Here is a 20,662-nt window from a genome sequence, read left to right as displayed (position 1 = left end):
GTCTCCTGCGACGTGACGTTCGCAGGGGGGTGGAACCGGCGGCAAATTCAAATGTAAAACACACCAAACACACTGATACAATTCAAAATTAAAAAAAAAATCACATTAGTCTGCCCCCAGTGCCCTTTCCTGCAGTTTTACTGTACTTTTTATGTATATATGTGTATATATATATATATATATATATATATATATATATATATGTATATATATATACGTATATGTATATGTATATATATATAATATGTATACATATATGTATAATAAATGTATACAGTTGGTTTTGGGCTGCTCATTCACAAGAATTACATGCAAAATAATGGTACCGCTTTCAGCACCTAAAATCCGAAAGAATCATACCGCCAGGGAGGCTGAGTCAGATGGGCACTATTTTTCTCTCGCTTCACCTTCCCGATCACTTACAGACTGGGTTCCAAGAATGGAAAGCCTGATGCGTTATCCTGCATGTACAGAGAGGATGAAGAATGTCACCAAGCAAACACAATCCTGCTTGCCCAAAGCTTTTTGCTACTACAAGCAGATCTGATTACTCAGCTCAAGCAGGCATCCATAAAGGGTTTTCTACTACCAAGTGTTTGTCTCCAGGAACAGGAGGAACTATTCCTACATAACAAAAAGGTGTTTGTACCCCCAAGACTACATTCCAAAATCCTTAGCCTGTGTCATGGCTATCCCTTGGCAGAGCATTTTGGGGCCTCTAAGATAATGGAACTTTAGGTGGAGTGGTCTAAGGATCTTACTGCCGAGATTATGTCAGAACTTGTGGAATCTTCATCTGAAGCAAGAGCGTCAGAACCATATCTTGGAGTTTGCTAAGGCCATTCCCAAGAGGCCTTGGAAAATTATCAATATGGACTTCATTGTCGAGCTCCCTCCATCCAAAAGGATTTACTACCATCTTTGTGATTGTTGACAGATTAACTAATATGGCTCATTTAATTCCTATGTTGGGGACCCCCTTAGCAACAGAAACTGCTTGTACCTTCATCAAAGAAGTGGCCAGGCTTCACAGGGTAACCTGCAGCATCACTTCAGATCAAATGAGTACACTTTACATCTAGGTTCTGGAGGGATCTCTGCAGAATACAAAAAATTGAAGCCTATCATCCACAAACAAATGGCCAAACAGAGCAAACAAACCAGACTCTGGATCAATACCTTCTGTGTTTTTTTCATCTTTTACTCAAGAGCTTAAGTTCTACCCCTAGGAGATGTTGCGTATAATGATGCGGTTTACTCAGCCACAGAACAGGCTCAGTTTTTTGCTCATTTTGGGTACTTTCCAGACTTTTTACCCAACTTTATGCCTGATTCCTTGGTTCCTGCAGTCAAACAAAAAAGTGTTGCAAGATACCGATTCCAAAGCACAACAAGACGATAAAACATTTTTTTGACAGGAAAAGGAGAGGAGACCTAAATTTCAAGCTAGGAGACAAGGTTTGACTATCTACTACTAACCTAAAACTCTCATGCCAATCCAAGAAACTGTGACCTAGATATATTGGTCCATTTACTGTTAAAAGACAAATCAATCCAGCAGCTTCCGAGCTTTACTTCCAGAAACGTGTCTTTCATGTATCCTTGCTAAAGCCCGCAAGGCTAGATCCATTCTCTAGTCATGAATCAGATCCACCACCACCTGTAATAGTCAATGGCAATGAGGAATAAAGTCGAGACAATTGTGGATTGTAGTAAAATGGTTTTCAGTTTTTTTCTGCCCAACATTTGGGATTTATCCAGGATTTTTATTTTTGATCATTTTAAAGACTTATTCCTTTTTTTGTGTCACAGCAATTAGAGCACATAAAATGTTTTCTGTATAATAATTTTTTTTTCACTGAACCATTACCTTTATGCACTTGCCATAGTTTGTATGTTGGGTTTTTTTCAAAATATCATTGTGTTATTGTGGTATTTTCACCCTATTTAATGTTTTTTTGTGATCATATGCACGTATAGGATAGCGCACTTTTTTTTATTTTTTCATCATTCATCATTCCAATATTCAGGAATTTTAAGTGCAGAAATCTCCAAATTTGATCAGCGCATCTTCACTTACATTATACAGTGTGTGAGAAATGACTTGGTAATAGGAACATTTTGTAAAAAATTAAAATTAAAATGAAAAAAAAAAAAAAAAACTTTATTTTTCAAAGAATTGTGGAAAAAAATAACAACTACAAAAAACTTACTATGCCTCCTAATAAATACATTGGAATGTGTACTTTCCAAAAAGAGGTCATTTGGGGATATTTGTACTTTCCTGTCTTGTTAGTGTCTTAAAAAATGAGATAGGCCATCAGTACATCAGGTGTGATCAATTTTCAATTATTGCCACCATAGCTTGTAGATTCTAAAACCTTCACACAGACAAAAAAATATATACTTATTTGGGTTATTTTATCAAAAATATGTAGCAGTATAACTTTTGGCCAACATTTATGAAGAAAAATTACTACTTTGCAAAATGATAACTGAAACTAAGAATTTTTTTTTTTTTACAAATGTTCCATCTTTTTTTTATTAATAGCGCAAAAAAAACCCCCAGTGATGATTAAATACCACCAAAAGAAAACTTTCTTAATGTGAAAAAATGGCAAAAATATCATATGGGTACAGTGTTGCATGACTGAGTAATTGTAATTGTCATTCAAAACGTAAGAGCATTAAAAGCTGAAAATTTGCCTGATTAGGAAGGGGATATAAGTGCCCAGTGGGTAAGTGCTTAAAGCGCAAAAATAAATATCAAAAAATAATTTAAATATAGTGCCTGGGGGTTCCCTTAGTCTGCCTGTAAAGTGGCACATCTGTAGCATGTATAGAACATGCTGCAGCAAATTACATTTCTAAAGAAGAAAAATGAATGAAATTACATTTAAATTGACAGCAATACAATACCTTGCCCAGCAATATATTAATGTTAAAAAAGCAGCATGGGGTCTTCCCCTCTTCGGGTCTGGCATGGATATTTAGGGAAACCCCGCACCAAAAAAAACGGTGTGGGATCCCTCCATAATTCTTACCAGACCCTTAACCAAGCATGCAGCCTGGCAGGCCAGGAAAGGGGGAATGAGCCCCCACCCTAAAGCACCTTGTTCCCATGTTGATTAGGACAAGGGCCCAATCCCCGCAACCCTAGGCTGTGGTTGTAGGGGTTTGCAGGCAGGAGGCTTATTGGGAATCTGGAAGCCCAAAAAAGTGTCAAAAAGTAATAAAAACACAGAGATAGTTTTTGGTATTCCTTTTAATAAAAAATAAAAAAACAGTGTCCCCTGATGTAAATTCATCGTCAATCACAAAAAAGAAAAAAAAATATCTCCACCGTCAACTAAAGCAAACCACCGTATGCTTGGCTTGCCGTTTGAAAGTTCTTATATAGGTAAGGGCGGGGTCACCTGGCGACATCACCTGGTGGCACTGCCCCCTTGTGATGCCATTGACCCAGCATGCACAGGTCAGTGATGTCATAAGGGGGCAATGCCTCTAGGGGATGTAGCCAGGTGGCCCAACCCCTTACCTATATATTAACTGTCAAATGGCAAGCCAGGCATTCAGCCTTTTTTTTGCCTTAGTTGAAGGTCGAGTAGTTTTTTTTTTTTGGGTCCAGTGGTGGTGGCACATCATGATTAATGATGAATTTACATCGGGGACACTGTTTTTTCATTTTTTATTTTCTTTTAATAAAGGACTTGTCAAAAACCGACTGTGTTTTTATTCTTTTTTTACACTTTTTTTTGGAGAATGGGTAGGGGTACTATGTACCCCATACTCATTCACATAGGGGACTTCCAGATTTCAATAAGCCCCCTACCTGCAGACCCCCACAACTAAAGCCCAGGGTTGTGGGAAGGGGCCCCCCTGCCCCAAAGCACTAACCCCCCCATGTTGAGATCATGTGGCCTGGTAAAGTTCAGGAGGGGGGTTACACTTGTTCCCCCCTTTCCTGGCCTGCCAGGCTGCATGCTCGGATAAGTCTTATATGGATTTTGGGGTGATCCCACGCCATTTTTTAAAAAATATTGGCATAGGGTTCCCTCAAAAACCATACTAGACCTGAAGGGCCTGGTATGGAATGGGGCGGGTGGGGGGACTAAGCTGTTTTTGTTTTTTTTTTTACCTTTTTTTTGACGGCAATGTTTTTTTTTTTATTCATCTGTCAGCAAGGAAGCCCTTTGACAGCTGATGACTCAATGGTTGTTAAGGGCGCCATGGCCAGCTTCCAGGCCCCCTTTTTAACAACCAGCTAATTACTGCACCAGCTATGCAAAGCTTTGCCAATCAGCTCTTAGAATGCACTGTGCAGCGCGCAGTGCATTGCAGGGTGTTCGGTATGGTGAACACCCACCGAATATCTTGCAAATTCAAGAGTTTGGTGAACAGGCGATGTTCAGACCGAATTTTTGCTTGGCCCAAACTATTCCCCCAACTCTAGTAGTCAATTTAGTTAGGTATACTGGACCCCAGGCAAAACCATGCACTATATGGTTTAGAGTTATTAGATTTACCCTTTTCTTTTTCTTTTTTTTTCTATTCCCCCTCCTTCCCTTCCATTTAGATAATACAGGTTATACTCTATTAAGTTTCTCTACCCTCTCCTTCCTCTCTTCCCTTTTTTTTTTTGTTCTCTTTCATACACATGACACTATTGCTGCATGACTATCAAGACTTGAATATCCTCAATTTCTTATCCCCCCTTTTTTCGTGGCAAGGGGGCTGGCCTCTGTACCACCAGCAAAATGTTACTCAAGTATATTATCGCTTATGTCTAAGTGTGTACGTTTTATGTTTAACTGTTTATTTTCCTACAATCCAAACATGACAGCTGTTAGGCTACATTCACACCTGAGCGTAGTGTTTTTCGCGATTTTACCGCGATTTTTGCGGCGTTTTTTACCGCGATTTTACCGCGATTTTTACCGCGATTTTTGTGCAGGCGTTTTTAGATTGAATAGAGATCAATGGAAAACGCCTGTAATCTGCCCAAAAAGAAGCTCATGTACTTTTTTGAGCGTTGGGCGTTTTGTATACAGCGTCAAAACGCTCAGATGTGAACAGGGGCCATTGAAATGAATAGGATTTGTCTTGTTGGGCGTTTTGAGAGCTGATCCTAGAGCAGAAAAACGCCCCAAAAACGCCCCAAAACGCCTAGATGTGAACGGAGCCTTAAGTATTGTCAAAAATAAAACTAAATAAAAAAATAAGACAAATACAAAATATAATCATAATTTTTTCTGTCTTATTCAAAATACCATAAAAGAAGGAGTATAGCAAACTGTGAATACAGAGACTTGCTGTACATGAATTCTTGTAATAGGGTTACAAAGTAGTATATCGTACATTGATTTATAAAAGCTTGTAAAGCTTTGTCCTTTGACTCCAATTCCCATAGCTGTTGTAATCCAGGTATTTTAAAATTGGTACAGTATGTCATAATTAGCAGTTTTTATCTATAGTAACACTTGCTGCTTTGAAATACATTTTTAATTTATTTGTTTATTGATTAACTTTTTTTTACTTTACCGTGTACAAAAAAAAAAAAAAAACTCTCAGAAGACAATGGGGTTGATTTACTATAACTGGAGAGTGCAAAATCCAGTGCAGCCCTGCAAAGAAACCAATCAGCTTCCAAGTTTTATTGTCAAAGCTTAATTTAACAAGCTGAAGTTAGAAGCTGATTGACTACCATACACAGCTGCACCAAATTTTGCACTCTCCGGTTTAGGGCTCTTTCACACAGGCGGACCGTTCAGATCCACCTGTCCGTTTTTTTTGGCGGATCTGAACGGTCCCCCCCTGCATCCCTTTGGGGCATTGGATGTCAGCGGAGACATGTCCGCTGACATCCGACATCCGATTCGATTCGTCAAATCTGGACAGATGGAAACCATATTTTCCATCCATCCATCGGATCAGATCGGATGGGAACGGCAAATCAATCCCATGATCAGAAGTACAGGTTCTTAGGCTTGACACAGTGGGAAGGTTTATTTGATCTGTATTATAAAGCAATAGCTATTCCTGAATTCAAAGATTCATAGCCTAAATAAAAAAATAAATAAACCTGGAGCTTAACTGGTTACAAAGTAACTCCACTTGTGTGAAAAAATCAGAGTTGTATAAAGTACTCGAAACCCATACTTGAGTAAAAGTACAAGTGCTCGATCAAAAAGTGACTTGAGTAGAAGTGGAAGTGCTCGATCAAAAAGTGACTTGAGTAGAAGTACTAAAGTATTCAAAAATTTTTGTACTTAAGTATTGCAAGTAGTTTTTTTAAAAAATTTGCTACTCAAGTACTGAAAGTAAAAGTACCAGTAGTTTTGAAAAAAAATTGCTACTCAAGTACTGAAAGTAAAAGTACACGTACTGTGTTATGTAGTTATTTAAGAAAGAAGTCAAAAGTTTGAACATCATATTGTTTTTTATTATTTCAAATGCAGCTTTTATTTATACATACAGTGGCTTTTATTTTCGTATGCGCTGATAATACACATGTTTTGAGCTTCATGAAACCTGCCATCTACATTTCTGGCAGTGGTAACTTTTATAATTGTAACGAGTAACTATGCAGCACAAAAAAAAAAATATCGGAGTAGAAGTATTGAAATCAATGAAAAAATTTAGTGAAGTAAAAGTGGAAGTGGAAGAAAAAATTCTACTCTAGGAAAGTACAGATACCGCCTTTCAGTAACAGTAGTGAAGTAGTTCTACTTAATTACTATACATCTCTGGAAAAAATAATTAGCAAAAAATAAATAAAAAAATAGTGTATACAATTGTGACTCAAGTCATATTGTGATTGATAGTTATTAAAGATGACCATTTCTTTTCAACATGCAGTGCTGTCATTTTCTGTAAAATGCAATATGGCTACCTAGAGGCATTCTGTACACATTCTGTACACAGACAATGTACAGAATGCCTCCTAATTTCTTGTTTGAGTAATTGAAGTCTGCACTAAGATAAATGTCTGATTTTTGGCATCCCTCCCAAAGGGAAATCATGTTAAAAGGGATGCAGACCTTGCCAATTTCCTCATTAGAGCCCTGCAGGTGCAGCAGCTTGATCATTTTAAAACCACTTCCATACAGAGTCACTCACACAGACATGGACACAGACAAACAAACAGCTATTTCTTCAGTTTGTTAAAATCCCTGCAATGTGCATGTATCACCCAGAGGGGAATGTTCACTTCAGTTCTGGCATCTGGACACATTTATGAGTAATTTTAACCTGGGGAAATTGCTACCAGATGTATACATCCTGCCTTCAGTGGTCACAGTCTTGTGCCAATTCCCTCCTGCTACTACCCAAGTTGGCTGTCCAGCCTTAATATCACATTTTCATTATAGCCACTAAAGGCATGCTGAGTCTTGGAGTTAAGAAGGTTTTCCCACAAACCTTATGGCACTTAAAACCATCTACTGTCACCCTATTCTGCTAGCAGTTCAATCATATGTATAAGGCGCAGTCATCAGAGTTGGTAAATATGTACAGTACATACTGTGGCGGGAAACATCGAAAACGTAGCCCGGCTGCATGTGCAGGAAGGCAGGAAAGATGGCTGTCTGGAACATTTTATTATACATAAGAATGTGTTACTGACAGTAATCAGCTTATGTGTGGTAGATCCCTGGAAGCTCTGCTGCCCTAATGGGCCATACACACTATAAAATTTTCTGAAGACCTTTTCCTTTAGATTTACCAAAACCATATAATATGAGGTCAAACCTAAACACTTTCAATTTGTATGCAATCTGGCAGGCCCTTGCACTACATAGAAAAGGTAAATTTGAAGGAAAAAGTCTTCAGAAAATCTTATAGTGTGTATGGCCCTTAAGTCATAACCTATGTTGGTTGTGTGGAAGTCTGTCTCTAGTTGCCACATTTCCTAAACCATAACAGCCCTTTGCCCTGATTTATTAAGCCTATTCAACATTTTAAGTGGTGTCATACTATTAAATAATAATGCTGTAAAACTGAACAAACATGTTACACATGATAATACTATACAAATGTTACATCAACCATTTCATGAGTTGCATATGGACTTGTTTTTCAAATTTCCTGCTGTGTCAATTAACCACATTTTACCTCTATATGAAGTTACATATCTTTGAGAGCTGTTCTTTTTTAATAGGAATTTCAGACTGGATTTGTGACTCCTGGGTCATGGAGCATGTCTGAATTAATTAGAATTTTATAACTACATTTGTGGCAGTGTTAAACCAATTTCAGTTTAGCCAAACTCTACTGAGTTTCACGTGTAATTAATAATTATACCAAAGGATAGTTAAAAATCTTTGTGAAACATGGAACATTTGTTTGCAGATTTTAACCCATAAAATATATTGAAACTCTAATTTTGTTATCATTAAACCTCAGATTAAGACATTTAAGTGTGGATTTTCTATGAAATATTGTCATGAGCCATTAAGCATATTTATATACTACATAACCGTGTAGGAAGTCATAATTTTATGAGTAAAGTTAATGTATATAGGTGGATGCATTGGTAAAAGTAAATTAAACGCTTTTCATAATTATTCAAAATGAACATTAAAGCATTTTGTTAAAAATCAGTACAAATTGCTAAACAATCAGCTTAGTGGATAGCATTGAAACAGGTTCCAGAAGGTCTCTGTGAAACACATGTTCATTCCTGGAGATCAGATAAAGGGTGTTATCTGTGTTCTGTTCTTATTAAGCCTGATAAACTATGATAAACCTGATAAAAAAAATGTGTAGTCACTTTAATGGAACACTTAAAGTAACTACACTTTTCTTAAAGCCTCTGGGGAAAGGGTCTACTCAATAATTTAAACAAAAGCATGTTTGACATCTCTTGATAGATGTTAATTAACACATATTTATTTGAGTAGTAATTTTGCAAACAGTATCAGCTACTGTTTGTCCATTGTTTAACTTAACTTGCGTTATCTAAAAGATTTAAAGACTGAAAAATCTGGTCTCCATTTTAGGTTTTCTGTGTATACACATATCAGTTAAAATTTAAATACATTTTTGCATTTTTACATGCTAGCGGTAACAAATTTTTATGGTTACATTTCTTAGATTTTTAGACTCTCTTGCTAGCTTTAGGTATATCAAGTTGGACAACTCAGTATTTTAGCCACATTGCTTTCAATGGAGCTGCCTACTTGCAGCTAATCGCGGGAAAGCTTGCTGGGGTTTTTGCAACTGATTGTACATAGGCTGCATTCACAAGCGTAAATTCACCCTAAAGTGTATCTAAAGCCAAAACAAAAAATACATACTAATAGAGATGTTACAGCCACTGTTAGTTGTTTTTTTTCTTCTGTGTCACATTGGGAAGATTTCCCCATTCTTCATGTCCCTTTAGCCTGGTTGCAATGGTGATGAAAAAAGGCTCTCTGATGACCAGATGTTTGAGCATTTTTATTCAATTCTATTGATCTTCAGTCACACTCGCTGCCACTAGGTGGCACCTAGTAAAAATGGTATTTCCACATATAGTAACACGTTTTTCTTCCTTCCCTTTCATAAGGCAATAAAGCAATAACACATGGTACATTAGCTTAATATTCAATTGGGACAGTAGTTGTTTACAGACATTTTGAGAACCCACTAAAAGGTTCAAGATGGGGAAGGTGGGGAGAAGAATGGGTGACAGTGGGGTGGGGTGGGATGTGCAGGGAGGGAGGGGTAGGGTGAGAGAGGCTCTCTTGAACCCTTATAAGGAAACCTGGCCATCTAAGCTATTTGTGTTTAATGTTCATGTTTTATGTTTTAGCCACAAAGCTCCACACTGTATTCTGCTGTGTGTGTAGAAAAGTGAGAGACCATATGAGTCATATGGGAAATTTTAGGAATACCACACAACCAACCTCCCAATTGGTCGATGGGGGGGGAAAAGGGAGGGGGGGGGGAAAGGGAAAGAAGATGGAAGGGGAATGTGTCTAGGACTTTCAAGGTACCTTATTCAATAATAAACAATAATAAAATCTATAATTTTTATTGTGAAAAAACAAGATAATAAAATCACATGACAAAAAATATGGATACAATCCGTGTTACCATATACTCCAAATAATGTATTACATGTACAGTATAAGTTTTGCAATCCTGGAGTGGATTTTCAAACTTCAAACAATGCGCAACCTCGACATGTTTCGTGGTATACCCACTTCTTCAGGAGGATGTTACGCACATTAATACTTGCATCTAGTAATGACAATAGGATGATTAATAATGACATTTAACAATGAACAGTATAGCATAGATCATACAGCTCAAAATAGGGGAGGAGCCATCTTACCCAAAATTGGGAGCGTGGGTAGATCACAGATTATAGGACCCAGCCATCATGTGCCTCTCACCGGCGGACATGGGGGACACTATATATAGATTGGTTATAAAAGGTATACATGTTTTATCGGCTAGTATAATTTAGAAAATTAATCACCACCATCACCAAAAAAGTCAAAGAGAAAACAAGAGAGATATATAAAGGATGGGGAAAGATAGAGTAGGAAAAGGGGAAAAAAGGGGGAATGGGGAGGGGGGGTTTTGGGGGGAAAGGGGGAAAAAAGGGGCCAGAAAGAAGGAAGAGGGAGGGGAGAGAAAAGAAAATAGGTAAAAGTGGGGAGAAAAACACAAGGCAGAGGGAAAAAAACAAAAAATGGATGTAAGATATAATAAAAGAAAGACAAAAGAAAGATGGAAGGATATGGTGGTGGCTTAGATGGATAAAACCATGAATGAAAATAAGGAAAGGGAAATCACCAATCACCCAGTGAGAAAGCACCCTGGTGTTTTGGAGGTCATGCTTATATATGTCTATAACCAGACAAAGAAACATACCCCAGAACAAATCATACGGAGCCACCCACTGATGAGGTAAGTATATAAAATCAAATCAATCCCAACCGATTTCCAACCTGGACAGGGGTCAGAGAGAGGAGGATAATGTATAGGCACTATATAGATGGTATAGTGCTGATAGCTGTTATATCCCACTTGATGATGGAAATTCAAAGGACAATTTACTTGTATCCAGACCCGTTTCCCTGGGCCAGGAAAGACACAGGGAATAGACCACCTGCAAAATATATAAACTGTATGAGCATGAATTAGCCCTATACATCTCGGTTATGTGGTCATGTAATGGCACCACACTGTAGCCTAATGATAGCTGTCCAGGTTTGTCTTACCCTCAAAGGTCCTCAATCTGTGTGTCCAGGTGGATGGTAAGGAACGCTAGCGTCAGCCGCCATTGTTAATAGCGGGCGCTATTTAAGTGTCCGCCTAGTGGGCGGACGTCACCGCACTCCGTGGAGGTGCGTGACGTCAGACCACTCTGACCACCAAGGTCCGCGCATGCGCGAATGAACGCGCGTGCGCGGCATCACCGGAAATAATCCGTGACTTTGGTTGAGCGTGATATGACGCTCCCAACATGGGGTCACATGTCCGCCAGTGAGAGTTGGCCCCGCCCCCAAATCCAGATCCAGCCAAGGCTCCCAAATTGTAGATGGAAACAAACAAAAAGGGGGTTAAATATGCAGCAAAAAATGTATAATATGCCCCATACAACGTTCAATACACATCATTGACAAATAGAGTATGTCATATTAAACATATGGATATATATATACGTGTTATTACACTTAACACAAAGAAGTACTCATATTAGAAAAACACCATCTAGTGGTTAATTGTATCATTGATTGTCAGGGTATTCCAATAGATAGGTAGATAGAGTAAGGGGAAGGGAATGATATGGTAGGGGGAAAAAATAAATAATAATAAAAATAAAAATAAAAATAAAAAGGAGAAAGGAAGGGAAGGGAATAGGAGGAAAGGAAGGAAGAGGGGGGATGGAGTAAGGCACAGACAAGGCCAAATAAATAGAATTAGAATTAAGATAGGAGGGAAGAAAAAGAAAAATAAAATGAAATGAAATATATGTCAATATATAATTGGACATGGTTAGACAGTTACAAAAAAGGTTTGTAACTGTTTACTTCATTTAGCCCTGGGGGGACTACCGCATTCAATCTCTCTATCCACCGGGTTTCACATTGTAGTAGTTCCCTGTCCCAGTTTCCACCCCTAGGGTTTTCTGGGACGGCCTCTAAGGCAAAGAACTTGACCACCTCAGGTTGAAACCTATGATGTAGGCCGATGTGTCTACCTACTGCTGTCAGTTTGCCCGTGTTAGAGCAATATAAATGTTCCCCAATCCGTTGTTTTAATTCCCGTCTTGTTTTCCCTACGTAGAAAGCTTTACAGTCACATATCATCAAGTATATGACTCCTTTAGTTTCACATGTGATATGGACACGTGGTGAAAACAAATTACCGTCTGGTAAGCGGTATGTGGTGCCCGCTAGTATCCACGGGCAACGTGGGCAGTCCCCACAGGGGAATGTACCACGAGAGCCCATGGTTCTGCGTTCACTTACATTGTAGTGACTATGTACTAGGCGGTCGCGTAGAGAGGTAGCTCTACGGAACACTAATTCTGGGGTATCCCTGACGTATTTGTTTAACACATGATGCTCTGTGAGCATATGCCAGTGTTGTGCAATAATGGTACGTAGTTCCTGGTGATGGGTAGAGAATTTAGTGATCAATTTCACAGTGTTAGAAGGGGGAACTTTAGGAGGCGGATGGAGTAGAGAGGATCTATCTATTGCGGCAGCCCTATTGAAAGCTTTCCTTAGATTGGTGCGAGTATATCCCCTTTGCAAGAGACGTTGACGTAGCAGATTGGCTTGAGCAAAGAAGTCCTCGTCTCGAGAACAATTGCGACGCAATCTTAAATATTGTGCGTAGGGAATACTATGAATGAGTGGTCTAGGATGTGCACTGGTGGCATGTAGTAAAGTATTCCCTGCTGAGGGTTTGCGATATAAATCCGTGGATAAATACCCCTCAGGAGATTTCAAAATTAATAGATCTAAGAAAGGAATCTGAGATTTGCTGTGAGAATAGGTGAAACGTAAGTTCCAATCATTCTCATTCAGCCTGTCCAGGAATTCCTCCAGAAGCTGCTCAGTGCCTGTCCAGGCAAGGAACAAGTCATCTATGAATCTGTGCCAGAAGGGCACACATTCAAGGTAAGATTTAAAGCTGGCCTCCGAAAAGACCATCCTCTCCCAACCCCCCAGGTAGAGATTGGCATAGGAAGGTGCACATGTGGTCCCCATGGCCACGCCCTGTACCTGTAGATACATGTTGTTCATAAATGTTAAATAATTCCTGGTAAGTATGAAGCGTAAAAGTTTTAAAATAAAGCCGTTAAGTGGTAAATTGGAGCCAGGTTGCTCCATGAGGAAGGTTTCCACCGTCCCGATGCCCTGCTCGTGGGGGATGCTGGAGTATAGTGCCTCCACATCTATAGCCACGAGTAGGGCATAGGGAGGGAGTTGAACATCCTCAATTTGTTTTAATAAATCAGTGGTATCTTTAATATATGAGGGCAGGGCGTGGACATGGGGAGCAAGATGTGCATCCACAAACCGACTAGCATTGTCGGTGAGTGATCCAATGCCCGAAACTATAGGTCTACCTGGGGGGGAGGAGAGGTTCTTATGTGTCTTTGGGAGGGTATAGAAGGTCGGTACCCGTGGGAATTTGGTGTATAGAAATTCATGTGTGTCCTTGTCAATGACCCCCTGCCACCAGGCCTCGGCAATCAGGCCATAGAACTCGCCAATGTAGCCCTGGACAGAAGCCATCGAGATCGGGTGGTACCAGGTGTCATTGCCAAGGACATCCAAACATATTTGTTGGTATTGCTCATGAGTCATTATGACTATATTGCCCCCCTTATCGGAGGGCTTTATAATCAGATTTTTGTTGGCAAGTAGTCCTTTGAGAGCTTGTTGTTGTACTATAGTTAAATTTGAGGAAATTGGGTCCCACTTTTGTTTTTTTAGGTCACGTATGGTGTTTTGTAGAAAGGACCAGATGGTAGGGCAGGTCATTAAGTCAGGAAATTTTTGGGAACGAGGTTTGAATGTAGTTTTAGATGAGGCAAAAATCTCAGTTGAATCGGTAGACATCTGGTTTAGGGGATTTTGGGTGTCAGTATCCTGATTAGGGAGTCTGTCACCCATCTCCCCCTCTTCATATAGAAGCATTAAATCCCGAAGGGCTCGGAATTCAGCCATGGAGAAATGCCTGGTTCGTTCGACCAGTTCTTTCTCCAGTGCTAAATCACGTTGACTTTTGTCAAATACAAATTTAAATGTTAAGTTCCTAGCGAACATATACAAATCTTTAATAGTGTCTATGACATCAATGGTATCTGAAGGGCAGAAGCCCAATCCTAGCTGAAGGACTGAGATTTCATCGCTGTTTAGTGGAAATGACGTGAGATTTATGATGTTTAAATTGGTGGAGGTGTCTGTGTGCAAGGGGGAAGTGAATTCGGGGGTTTGAAAACAAACGTGTCCAAACTGCTTTGGAGTTTCTTGTTTTCCAGTGAGGGAATCACTAAAAAACCATTGTCATTAAGTGGAAGTGTTGTATTAGACATAGTGTGCATAGTGTTTAAAACTTGAGGAATAACTTTGTGTAAAGTAGTGGACGTGGCAGTGTTTGCTGCTCCAGAAGAGCTGGGTGTGTTGTTGGATCCAGTGGGTCTAGATGTAGGGGATGGTTTAGGTTGTTTGCCCGTTTTAATGTTAGTCTTACCTTTCTTATTATCAGTTGGTGGAGTGTTGCCGCCATATCGGGAACGTTTACGATTTGCTCCCCGATTGTTTGGTAAGCCTGTTCCAGAAGTAATCTACAAATGGTCGGAAAGGCCAGCTGGTAGACAGGGACATCCACGAGTGAAAACTCGTGATACACAGTTGACACAGGAAAACAATACCTTTGACTTACCTATACCTTCTAGTTTCTCCCAGCAGAATACTTCTGGAACAGGCTTACCAAACAATCGGGGAGCAAATCGTAAACGTTCCCGATATGGCGGCAACACTCCACCAACTGATAATAAGAAAGGTAAGACTAACATTAAAACGGGCAAACAACCTAAACCATCCCCTACATCTAGACCCACTGGATCCAACAACACACCCAGCTCTTCTGGAGCAGCAAACACTGCCACGTCCACTACTTTACACAAAGTTATTCCTCAAGTTTTAAACACTATGCACACTATGTCCAATACAACACTTCCACTTAATGACAATGGTTTTTTAGTGATTCCCTCACTGGAAAACAAGAAACTCCAAAGCAGTTTGGACACGTTTGTTTTCAAACCCCCGAATTCACTTCCCCCTTGCACACAGACACCTCCACCAATTTAAACATCATAAATCTCACGTCATTTCCACTAAACAGCGATGAAATCTCAGTCCTTCAGCTAGGATTGGGCTTCTGCCCTTCAGATACCATTGATGTCATAGACACTATTAAAGATTTGTATATGTTCGCTAGGAACTTAACATTTAAATTTGTATTTGACAAAAGTCAACGTGATTTAGCACTGGAGAAAGAACTGGTCGAACGAACCAGGCATTTCTCCATGGCTGAATTCCGAGCCCTTCGGGATTTAATGCTTCTATATGAAAAGGGGGAGATGGGTGACAGACTCCCTAATCAGGATACTGACACCCAAAATCCCCTAAACCAGATGTCTACCGATTCAACTGAGATTTTTGCCTCATCTAAAACTACATTCAAACCTCGTTCCCAAAAATTTCCTGACTTAATGACCTGCCCTACCATCTGGTCCTTTCTACAAAACACCATACGTGACCTAAAAAAACAAAAGTGGGACCCAATTTCCTCAAATTTAACTATAGTACAACAACAAGCTCTCAAAGGACTACTTGCCAACAAAAATCTGATTATAAAGCCCTCCGATAAGGGGGGCAATATAGTCATAATGACTCATGAGCAATACCAACAAATATGTTTGGATGTCCTTGGCAATGACACCTGGTACCACCCGATCTCGATGGCTTCTGTCCAGGGCTACATTGGCGAGTTCTATGGCCTGATTGCCGAGGCCTGGTGGCAGGGGGTCATTGACAAGGACACACATGAATTTCTATACACCAAATTCCCACGGGTACCGACCTTCTATACCCTCCCAAAGACACATAAGAACCTCTCCTCCCCCCCAGGTAGACCTATAGTTTCGGGCATTGGATCACTCACCGACAATGCTAGTCGGTTTGTGGATGCACATCTTGCTCCCCATGTCCACGCCCTGCCCTCATATATTAAAGATACCACTGATTTATTAAAACAAATTGAGGATGTTCAACTCCCTCCCTATGCCCTACTCGTGGCTATAGATGTGGAGGCACTATACTCCAGCATCCCCCACGAGCAGGGCATCGGGACGGTGGAAACCTTCCTCATGGAGCAACCTGGCTCCAATTTACCACTTAACGGCTTTATTTTAAAACTTTTACGCTTCATACTTACCAGGAATTATTTAACATTTATGAACAACATGTATCTACAGGTACAGGGCGTGGCCATGGGGACCACATGTGCACCTTCCTATGCCAATCTCTACCTGGGGGGTTGGGAGAGGATGGTCTTTTCGGAGGCCAGCTTTAAATCTTACCTTGAATGTGTGCCCTTCTGGCACAGATTCATAGATGACTTGTTCCTTGCCTGGACAGGCACTGAGCAGCTTCTGGAGGAATTCCTGGACAGGCTGAATGAGAATGATTGGAACTTACGTTTCACCTATTCTCACAGCAAATCTCAGATTCCTTTCTTAGATCTATTAATTTTGAAATCTCCTGAGGGGTATTTATCCACGGATTTATATCGCAAACCCTCAGCAGGGAATACTTTACTACATGCCACCAGTGCACATCCTAGACCACTCATTCATAGTATTCCCTACGCACAATATTTAAGATTGCGTCGCAATTGTTCTCGAGACGAGGACTTCTTTGCTCAAGCCAATCTGCTACGTCAACGTCTCTTGCAAAGGGGATATACTCGCACCAATCTAAGGAAAGCTTTCAATAGGGCTGCCGCAATAGATAGATCCTCTCTACTCCATCCGCCTCCTAAAGTTCCCCCTTCTAACACTGTGAAATTGATCACTAAATTCTCTACCCATCACCAGGAACTACGTACCATTATTGCACAACACTGGCATATGCTCACAGAGCATCATGTGTTAAACAAATACGTCAGGGATACCCCAGAATTAGTGTTCCGTAGAGCTACCTCTCTACGCGACCGCCTAGTACATAGTCACTACAATGTAAGTGAACGCAGAACCATGGGCTCTCGTGGTACATTCCCCTGTGGGGACTGCCCACGTTGCCCGTGGATACTAGCGGGCACCACATACCGCTTACCAGACGGTAATTTGTTTTCACCACGTGTCCATATCACATGTGAAACTAAAGGAGTCATATACTTGATGATATGTGACTGTAAAGCTTTCTACGTAGGGAAAACAAGACGGGAATTAAAACAACGGATTGGGGAACATTTATATTGCTCTAACACGGGCAAACTGACAGCAGTAGGTAGACACATCGGCCTACATCATAGGTTTCAACCTGAGGTGGTCAAGTTCTTTGCCTTAGAGGCCGTCCCAGAAAACCCTAGGGGTGGAAACTGGGACAGGGAACTACTACAATGTGAAACCCGGTGGATAGAGAGATTGAATGCGGTAGTCCCCCCAGGGCTAAATGAAGTAAACAGTTACAAACCTTTTTTGTAACTGTCTAACCATGTCCAATTATATATTGACATATATTTCATTTCATTTTATTTTTCTTTTTCTTCCCTCCTATCTTAATTCTAATTCTATTTATTTGGCCTTGTCTGTGCCTTACTCCATCCCCCCCTCTTCCTTCCTTTCCTCCTATTCCCTTCCCTTCCTTTCTCCTTTTTATTTTTATTTTTATTTTTATTATTATTTATTTTTCCCCCCTACCATATCATTCCCTTCCCCTTACTCTATCTACCTATCTATTGGAATACCCTGACAATCAATGATACAATTAACCACTAGATGGTGTTTTTCTAATATGAGTACTTCTTTGTGTTAAGTGTAATAACACGTATATATATATCCATATGTTTAATATGACATACTCTATTTGTCAATGATGTGTATTGAACGTTGTATGGGGCATATTATACATTTTTTGCTGCATATTTAACCCCCTTTTTGTTTGTTTCCATCTACAATTTGGGAGCCTTGGCTGGATCTGGATTTGGGGGCGGGGCCAACTCTCACTGGCGGACATGTGACCCCATGGTTGGGAGCGTCATATCACGCTCAACCAAAGTCACGGATTATTTCCGGTGATGCCGCGCACACGCGCGTTCATTCGCGCATGCGCGGACCTTGGTGGTCAGAGTGGTCTGACGTCACGCACCTCCACGGAGTGCGGTGACGTCCGCCCACTAGGCGGACACTTAAATAGCGCCCGCTATTAACAACGGCGGCTGACGCTAGCGTTCCTTACCATCCACCTGGACACACAGATTGAGGACCTTTGAGGGTAAGACAAACCTGGACAGCTATCATTAGGCTACAGTGTGGTGCCATTACATGACCACATAACCGAGATGTATAGGGCTAATCCATGCTCATACAGTTTATATATTTTGCAGGTGGTCTATTCCCTGTGTCTTTCCTGGCCCAGGGAAACGGGTCTGGATACAAGTAAATTGTCCTTTGAATTTCCATCATCAAGTGGGATATAACAGCTATCAGCACTATACCATCTATATAGTGCCTATACATTATCCTCCTCTCTCTGACCCCTGTCCAGGTTGGAAATCGGTTGGGATTGATTTGATTTTATATACTTACCTCATCAGTGGGTGGCTCCGTATGATTTGTTCTGGGGTATGTTTCTTTGTCTGGTTATAGACATATATAAGCATGACCTCCAAAACACCAGGGTGCTTTCTCACTGGGTGATTGGTGATTTCCCTTTCCTTATTTTCATTCATGGTTTTATCCATCTAAGCCACCACCATATCCTTCCATCTTTCTTTTGTCTTTCTTTTATTATATCTTACATCCATTTTTTGTTTTTTTCCCTCTGCCTTGTGTTTTTCTCCCCACTTTTACCTATTTTCTTTTCTCTCCCCTCCCTCTTCCTTCGTTCTGGCCCCTTTTTTCCCCCTTTCCCCCCAAAAACCCCCCCCCTCCCCATTCCCCCTTTTTTCCCCTTTTCCTACTCTATCTTTCCCCATCCTTTATATATCTCTCTTGTTTTCTCTTTGACTTTTTTGGTGATGGTGGTGATTAATTTTCTAAATTATACTAGCCGATAAAACATGTATACCTTTTATAACCAATCTATATATAGTGTCCCCCATGTCCGCCGGTGAGAGGCACATGATGGCTGGGTCCTATAATCTGTGATCTACCCACGCTCCCAATTTTGGGTAAGATGGCTCCTCCCCTATTTTGAGCTGTATGATCTATGCTATACTGTTCATTGTTAAATGTCATTATTAATCATCCTATTGTCATTACTAGATGCAAGTATTAATGTGCGTAACATCCTCCTGAAGAAGTGGGTATACCACGAAACATGTTGAGGTTGCGCATTGTTTGAAGTTTGAAAATCCACTCCAGGATTGCAAAACTTATACTGTACATGTAATACATTATTTGGAGTATATGGTAACACGGATTGTATCCATATTTTTTGTCATGTGATTTTATTATCTTGTTTTTTCACAATAAAAATTATAGATTTTATTATTGTTTATTATTGAATAAGGTACCTTGAAAGTCCTAGACACATTCCCCTTCCATCTTCTTTCCCTTTCCCCCCCCTCCCTTTTTCCCCCCCATCGACCAATTGGGAGGTTGGTTGTGTGGTATTCCTAAAATTTCCCATATGATATATCTTTTTGGGATGCTGGTACAATTGCTATCTTAAGATATATTCAGGCGTCCATATTTACCATATGAGTCAGTAATATAATATTGAAAGACCATATAGGTTAATACTGTGAGATGATTGAGAGAGAGAAATCAGAGATCAGTATTGTGAGATTATGAGAGCATATGGTTCAGTGCTATGAGATTTAGAAACCATATGGTTCAATACTGTATGACTGAAAGAGCATATACAGTATATTAGTACCATGAGACTGAGAGAGCATAAGTGTCAGTACTGTGAGATTGGAAAAACATATAGGTCAGTATTCTATGATTAAGTAAGTATATGAGTCAGTGCTGTGAGCGTGGGAGAACATATTGGTCACCGCTGTGAAAGTCAGAGGGGTTGATTTACTAAAGGCAAATAGACTCTGCAAGTGCAGTTGCTCCAGAGCTTAGTAAATGAGGTGAAGCTTCACTTTACAAAGAATACCCAACTACGTGCAAGGAAAATTTAAAAAAAAAACAGAATTTTTGCTTGCACATGATTGGATGATAAAAGTCAGCAGAGCTTCTGCTCATTTATTAAGTTCTGGAGATATTGCTCTTGCAGAGTGCAACTGCACTTTGCAAAGTCTATTTGCCTTTAGTAAATTAACCCCAGAGTGTCAGTCAGGACCCGGTTCATCTGCTGGTGGCACTTTGGTTCTCAAGGCTGAGAGCTGCAGTTCCAGTATCCACCAACAGGTGTCTCCCAGAAGCCAGCAGGGTTCAGTGATCAGCTCCACCTGGTTTCAGCTGCTA

The sequence above is a fragment of the Pelophylax lessonae genome, assembly GCF_965119305.1.
Source record: "Pelophylax lessonae genome assembly, chromosome: 2".
NCBI classification, from domain to species: Eukaryota; Metazoa; Chordata; class Amphibia; order Anura; family Ranidae; genus Pelophylax; species Pelophylax lessonae.
This window is presented reverse-complemented; position numbering follows the sequence as displayed.